At 36.4% G+C, this 8455-nt stretch overlaps 1 pseudogene; it reads right to left on the reverse strand.

Moving 5' to 3' along the window:
* Positions 1–680: 680 nt before the first annotated feature.
* On the reverse strand, positions 681–2134 carry LOC101146752 (elongation factor 1-alpha 1-like; annotated as a pseudogene).
* Positions 2135–8455: the final 6321 nt, after the last annotated feature.

The following is an 8455-nucleotide window of genomic DNA, read 5'->3' on the forward strand; positions in this document are numbered from 1 at the left end:
CCGTCTCTACTAAAAATACAAAAAAATCAGCCGGGCATGGTGGCGGGCGCCTGTAGTCCCAGCTGCTCGGGGGGCTGAGGCAGGAGAATGGTGTGAACCAAGGAGGCGAGCTTGCAGTGAGCGGAGATCGCACCACTGCACTCCAGTCTGGGCGACAGAGCGAGACTCCATCTCAAAAAAAAAAAAAAAAAAAGTACTGATTTTAGGCTGGACGAGGCTGCTCACACCTGTAATCCTAGTACTTTGGGAGGCTGAGGCTGGTAGATCACCTGAGGTCAGGATTTGGAGACCAGCCTGGCCAACATGGGAAAACCCCGTCTATACTAAAAATACAAAAAAAAAAAAAATTAGCTGGGCACGGTGGCAAGCGCCTGTAGTACCAGCTACTAGGGAGGCTGAGGCAGGAGATTCACTTGAACCCAGGAGGCGGAGGTTGCAGTGAGCCGAGGTCACGCCACTGCACTCCAACCTGGGCAACAGAGTGATATTCTGTCTCAAAAAAAAAAAAAAAAGTAGTACAGATTTTAAAAACTAATAACAAAACTGCCACTTGCCAAAAAAAAAAAAAAAAAAAAAAAGTGGTCCTTCTTTCCTTCTGAAGGTTTTATGAGGCATTGTTATTGTTAACCAGTCTTTTACTATTAAACTTAAACGGCCAATTGAAACAAACCGTCCTGAGACCATTCTTCTACCACTGAGTAAGACTGGGGTGGCAGGTATTAGGGATAATATTCATTTAGCCTTCTGAACTTTCTGGGCAGACTTGGTGACCTTTCCAGCTCCAGCAGCCTTCTTGTCCACTGCTTTGATGACATCCATGGCAATTCTCCATCTCATATCATGAACAGCAAAGCAACTCAAAGGAGGATAGTCTGAGAAGACCTCAACACACATGGGCTTGCCAAGAACCATATCAACATCACCAGAGTTCAAGAATTTGGTGGCAACATCACCAGACTTCAAGAATTTAGGGCCGTCTTCCAGCTTCTTACCAGAATGGCAATCTTCTCCTTCAGCTCAGCAAATTTGCATGCAATGTGAGCCGTGTGGCAATCCAGTAGAGGGGAATAGCCAGCACTGATTTGGACTGGATGCTTCAGGATAATCACCTGAGCAGCGAAGCCAGTTGTTTCCGTTGGTGGATCATTTTTGTTGTCACCAGCAACATTGCCACAATGAACATTTTTGACAGACACATTCTTGACATTGAAGGCCACATTGTTCTGAGAAAGAGAGTCACTCAAAGCTTCATGGTGCATTTCAACAGACTTTACTTCAAGTGTAACACTGACTGGAGCAAAGGTGATCACCCTACCAGGTTTGAGAACACCAGTCTCCACTCCGCCAATAGGCAAAGTAGCAACACCACCAATTTTGTAGACACCCTGGAGAGGCAGGGGCGAGGGCCTGTCGGTTGGACAAGCTGGTGTTAGGATGCAGTCCAGTGCCTCAAGCAACTTGGTTCCACTGGCATTGACATCTTTACAAGTGACTTTCCATCCCTTGAACCAAGGCATGTTAGCACTTGGCTCCAGCATGGTGTCACCATTCCAACCAGAAACTGGCACAAATGCTACTGTGTCAGGGGCTGTAGTTAATTTTCTTAATGAAAGTGCTGACTTCTTTAAGGATTTGTATTTTTTCTGGCTGTAGGGTGTCTCAGTGGGATCCATTTTGTTAACATCAACAATTAGTTGTTTCCCACCCAGTGTGTAAGCCGGAAGGGCATGCTCATGGGTCTGCCCATTCTTAGAGATACCAGCTTCAGATTCACCAGCACCAGCAGCAACAATCAGGACAGCACGGTCAGCCTGAGATGTCCCTATAATCATGTTTTTGATAAAGTGTCTGTGTCCTGGGGAATCAATGATAGTCATGTACTACTTGCTGGTCTCAAATTTTGGCAGGGAGATATCAATAGTCATACCATGTTCACATTCAGCTTTCAGTTTATCCAAGACCCAGGCATACTTGAACGAGCCCGTTCCCATCTCAGCAGCCTCCTTCTCAAATTTTTCAATGGTTCTTTTGTCGACGCCTCCTCATTTGTGGATCAGATGGCCAGTAGTGGTGGACTTGCCCCATCTACGTGTCCAATGACAACAATGCTGATATGAGTGTGTTCCTTTCCCATTTTGGCTCTTGGGGTAGTTTTCACAATACTTGTTTTCTGGTGGCAAACCCACTGGGGGAAAAAAGCTCTACTATTTTTATAGAACACTTTTTGTTTCCTTGTTAATTCTACGGGAAAATATATTATACCAGCCTATTGTTGTAAATATCAAAGAGGACTCTTTCAAAAAATGCAAATGCCTTCTGTTTCAGTAGGTCTCAGATGAAACCAAAAGCCTTTCTGTTTGACAAGTACACTTAAGCTAAGCCGATGTCGGCAGAGGAGATTGACAGCCCAACCATTCAGTAACACAGTATTAACAGATTCAGAGAAAGATTTGTTGAAAAGTAAGTCAGAACCATTCACTAAATAAATTTTAGGACTATCAGTTTTCTATATTATGACACCTTATGTTTTCACGGTTTGTACATTCTGTTTCTTGGGTCTTATATTCCTAGAAAATGACTACTTTTCATTTTTGTCAACTTCTTTCAGAAAGAACCAAATGTCCCTTCTTCTGTGAGACCCTCCTTGAATTCCCAAGAAAATTTGGCTTTCTTTTTTAAATATTCTGAATTACACTTTGTATGTAAACTCTATTACAGTCTATCACATTGTGTTAAATTTATTTCACATTAAGAGGAGAAGTCATGTCTTATCATGTATGTAATTTCATACCTAAAATATTTTATAGTGCATAATTAATGCTCTATAAATGTTTGATAAACAGAAAATGCGAAAAAAATCAGAGCTGACTATAGTTAACCGACATTTTAGTTAAACATGATAAGTATTTACAATCTTTGCCAGTTTCTAAATTATAATTTTACTCATACATTTTAAGGTATCAGATTTTAATCTTAAAAAAGTCCTCAAGGCAAAATAAAAACATTAATTTAAAAAATTGCTTTAGAGTTAACTTTATGTCATCTTTCATTCCAAGTATATAGACTAGGAATTAAAATTTTAATTTAATTTTTTAAAAATTTAATTTAATTAAAAACACATAAATAAATTTAAATAATTTAAAAATTTTAAATTATTATTATTAATTAATTAATTATTATTTAAATAAATAATTTAAAACACATAAAGAGAAATGCTATTTGTAATGAACTGGAAAAGTGCATTCCCTCTCTATCTAATACAGGAGCTTCATGAGAGCAGGGACCTTCTATATTTCCAATTCCTACATCAGTGTGTGGCATATAATTAGTTTTCAATAAACATTTATTCACTAATTGAAAAGATGGATACATAAATAAATGGGTATATGAATGCCATGTGGGGCGGGGGCCCAACACAGTTGGAGTTTCAATTTTTCAAGAAATACCAGGATATTTAAATAAATATAATTTTTGAATGTTAACACATTTTAAAATTCAGAAAAAGAACAAAGAAAAACAAAAATATGCAGACTGAACAAAACTTATTAAATGCAGCCTATGGGTCACGAGTTTACAATATTTAATAAAAACAAGCAGCAGGAACAAATATTTGTTCAGTACTACAAATCACAAAATATATTTAGTTAGGTTATGTGGGAATTCTTTACAACTTCATATATGATACAAATACTCTGCATGTAGAATCAGCTAGTGCCTTGGTACCTGTTTGCCCTTAACAATCTCTTCTTTTCTGAGGTGGCTTTATTCTATCAGAGTGACACTTTTGAAATCAATCACATTTTCCTCAACCTGACAGATTAAAAAGTTTACCGAAAAAGAATTGGAGCACAATACTACATTTAAAACATTTTCCAAAGCTACATTTTTTTCAATAGTTTATTTCATTAACTACAAGCTTCAGGGCAAGATTCTCTGTGTAATGCATGTGCATTATGTCTTAGGACTTAAAATTATAGTTCCAGTTTGCTGATTCCCAAATCAACTAATTCAGGAAGTGAAATATAGTTTTTGTGCCAAAGTAATTGTTTCTCCTGGAGTTTCTTTTGAACTGTAAGTCTATCTTCAATGCATTTCTTTGTTAAGCAAAATATAAAATGGGTAATGGATAAATGTTGAGACTATCATCCAATCATTTTTTAAGTAGTTGTCAAATGCTCTCTTTAGAAAGCTTCTCAAGGGGAAATGTTTACGTCTAGAGTAAGTGATACAAAGCATCATAAAAATATGCCAAATGATTATTATCTGCCAAAAATGGAAATGGTAAAGGAAGTGGAAATTCTACTCTTGAAAAAATGAGAAGAACAAAAAAGACCCATTTGTTTACAATCTTTGGAAGGAGTCTTTATGCAATAAAATTGTATGGGAAAATGAATGTTTGGAAACTCCAGGGTCCTTTTCATTAGAAAGACAATGTACCAGACAACTGACTGAATTTTTTAACTTTTTCAGAATATTTTACTATAATTTATATTCAGCCAAATTATCAATAAAAAAGAATGTATTAAAAATTCAACACAAACCCTTTAAATAGGATTTTAAAATACTAACTACTGCCAAATTATTGGGAGAAACGTTGTATATACAAACCAGTGATAATTTCAGTTATGAAAATTTTCTTCAGGAAGCTAAGGGCCTTCAAAGTTTCTATTGCTTTACATTACCTACTAATTATGACTTTTCAACTGCATGTTAATTTGGTCAAATAGAGAGCTAGAAGACTTTTGTTTCTGTTTGGCATATGTTTAGAACAAATACATTCAAGGCATAATGCTTCATTTAATATTCTAACTAAATCTATGAAACAAAAACATGGGAATTCAAAGAATTATAACTAGCATTCAAGCAATAATAATTGAATAAGAAAGTGGTAATAACTTTGGCTGGACAGATGGCAAATCTAAATACTGTGAAGTTAAAAAGAGGGCCTTAGAGGTCAATAATACTTTTTTTTCAACCAATTTATTGATTCTTTTGATTATGTCTTATATGAAGTTTCAGTTCGAATACTCTGATTAACAGAGAGTTCTCTACCTCCCAACCCAATCAATTCTACCTTTGGAAAATTCTAAATTAGAAAAGTCTTTTTGACAAAGGTATAAATCTACCCACAACTTCGCCTTATTTTTCCCACCTTAAATTCTAGGTTAATTCTATTATACTCCAGTGATAATTTACAGAATTAACTGAAAGCCTGATATTGGAGGTTATAGAGGCCCACTGTACATCATAACAGTCCACCATGAAAATGATGGGCTACAAGGATTCGAAGTATAAATATGGTCCATTTTGTGTCAGATTAACAAAGATTATGAAAACACATGCAATTTAAAAATGTTCCATGTTTTTCTCACACATTTCTGTGGGAGGGGTGAGAATTAATGAGGTCTGACTCACATGTACATGGACACAATACACTGTCACCTTATGAATGGGGTTCATGGTGATTTCTTAAATGCGCCTAATGAGTACATCATCATAATCATAATAAACTCTGGTAAGATTAAACACTGGGATAGCTTCTGCATCCCAACCATTTGCCATTATAGGGTTCTCATCAGTTTTCACAACTGAATCTCTGTTAATGCTTGCAATCAAGATGGGCTTAAAGTTCTTTCCAGCTTGATTAAGATTTAGACGGGCTCTTTCTTGACTCTAGCTAGGCCCCTTGACCTCTCTTTTCTTAGAGCATTTACTTCAGAAAACTTTAATTGTAAATCCTTTATCTGCCCCTTTGAGATGTAAATCTTTCTAAAAGCCTCTTACCAGTTTCACACCTCAGGATTGTCTTTCTCAAGGATCCAGGAGCCATCCCTTTGATATGTAATTATCAAGGAAGATAAAGTGTTACCTCCAGGTCTCTGTAAGAACACTGGAGCTTAACTTCCTGAGTGGGTGGCTTGCTCCAAATTGTAAAATTACCTCCTGTCACAAAGATAAAAGAAAGTTTACTTGTCCTTTGGGTAAAGCCAATGAGCCAATACAAATGGCCTATGTTTTCCCTGTTACTCCAGCGCTTTAAACTTTCTCACCCCTTGTTTCAGCAAAGGTGAGTTCAGATTGTATTATGGTCTTGCTCCCCTATTGTAACGGCCTTGAATAAAGTCTTCCTTACTTATTTAACTTTGTCCAGTGCAATTTTTGCATTGACACACACACAAAATACTTCTTCAGATTTGCAGTCATGCTTTCTAAGACAGAAAAAAATACTCCTTCAGATTTGCAATCATGAAAAAGCCGACTAGATAGAGCAGCATTTGATAAAGATATAAACAGAAGCTACTCTTTGAGTAAAGGCTGCTAGCAGTCATATAAATTAGCATGAAACTTGAAATTCTTAATTTACAAAAGGTCTACATGTAATTAGTCATGGGCAAGGAAAAAATTTAAGAAAAATTGTAACACTGCCCTGTAGAACTAGTACTATCTTCTCTAGACTGCCAAAACTCACTCATCACAGGGCTAATAACAGGAGCTTTGGCCAACATTAAAAAATGTTAAAGAAAATGTTGCCATCCAGTAAAAGAGGGGAAGGTGTTGGGTTATAGGCTTTTTCAATTTTTGTGATACTTTACATATCCTGTTAAACTAAAATGAACTTATCCAGGTTTTTAAAATTGTATGTTTTTATCTTAATAAATTTAAATATAAAGGAATTCTCTAGGTTATTGTACTCTACTTTTAGCATTTTTACATTATATTTAATAATTAAAACGTGGTTTGGCATATATGCTGCTCTATGCAAGTGTAGGGTGTAGCTATAACTATTAGTATATCATGCTGCCTTTCCATTACTGTAATTTTATGTGGTCCTGCAAATAAACGTGCCTGATCAGTTTTAACTTAGCTGAAATATATTTCAAGCTATTTTAAAATTGTGTTTTAAAACATGTATACTTTTTTTTTAAAGTGTTATGCTATACCATACAATCTCATTACTGGCTTGGCAGTTTGACCACTTGAAAACCATCTAACTTTTCCTCTTTTTGTTATGTTTAATTGGTAGGGAGAGTCATAGTTTACAGTTAAAGACTGTGTGTGACGAATATCCATCATTACTAGATGTGACTGAATTTTTAATCCGTTTATTTGTGGTAGATCTCTTTGCCTTAATTGCTGATTTAGTAGTTAATTGAGAAAATCTTTATTAATGATCTCATACAGCTCTAAGGAATTTTGAATGAATGAGATTCTTCTCCAGAAATAATTTTCCCAACTACCTATGTCAGATCTGCGAAAAGATGAGTAGAATGGGTAGTGATATCCACTGGTTCAATGGTTTCGTCAGCCACACAATCACACATAACATACACATAAAAAAAAAATGCATTAGGAATTCTTGATCTTAAATGACAATTCTGAGCAATGGTACTCTCAAAAATTGGAAAAAAAAACTAAAAAATAATTTTTCCTATGACTTTTTTTTGAGGGGAACATATGGAACATCTTTTGATATAGGGTATGTCTGTTCCTACTTTCTAAATCTAGCTGCCTTTTGCTTGACTTCTTGCTTCTCAGCCTTTCACTTCTTACTTGCCACTGACATACCTGTTATTAGGGAAGAGATTTTTTTTTTAATTATTATTATTATACTTTAAGTTCTAGGGTACATGTGCTCAACATGCAGGTTTGTTACGTATGTATACATGTGCCACGTTGGTGTGCTGCACCCATTAACTCATCATTTAGCATTAGGTATATCTCCTAATGCTATCCCTCCCCCCTCCCCCCACCCCACAACAGGCCCTGGTGTGTGATGTTCCCCTTCCTGTGTCCATGTGTTCTCATTGTTCAGTTCCCACCTATGAGTGAGAACATGCGGTGTTTGGTTTTCTGTCCTTGCAATAGTTTGCTGAGAAGGATGGTTTCCAGCTTCATCCATGTCCCTACAAAGGACATGAACTCATCCTTTTTTATGGCTGCATAGTATTCCATGGTGTATATGTGCCACATTTTCTTAATCCAGTCTATCATTGTTGGACATTTGGGTTGGTTCCAAGTCTTTGCTATTGTGAATAGTGCCACAATAAACATACGTGTGCATGTGTCTTTATAGCAGCATGATTTATAATCCTTTGGGTATATACCTAGTAATGGGATGGCTGGGTCAAATGGTATTTCTAGTTCTAGATCGTTGAGGAATCGCCACACTGTCTTCCACAATGGTTGAACTAGTTTACAGTCCCACCAACAGTGTAAAAGTGTTCCTATTTCTCCACATCCTCTCCAGCACCTGTTGTTTCCTGACTTTGTAATGATCACCATTCTAACTGGTGTGAGATGGTATCTCATTGCAGTTTTGATTTGCATTTCTCTGATGGCCAGTGATGATAAGCATTTTTTCATGAGTCTGTTGGCTGCATAAATGTCTTCTTTTGAGAACTGTCTGTTCATATCCTTTGCCCACTTTTTGATGGGGTTGTTTGTTTTTTTCTTG

The sequence above is a fragment of the Gorilla gorilla genome, chromosome 6 (genome assembly GCF_029281585.2).
Source record: "Gorilla gorilla gorilla isolate KB3781 chromosome 6, NHGRI_mGorGor1-v2.1_pri, whole genome shotgun sequence".
Lineage (NCBI taxonomy): Eukaryota > Metazoa > Chordata > Mammalia > Primates > Hominidae > Gorilla > Gorilla gorilla.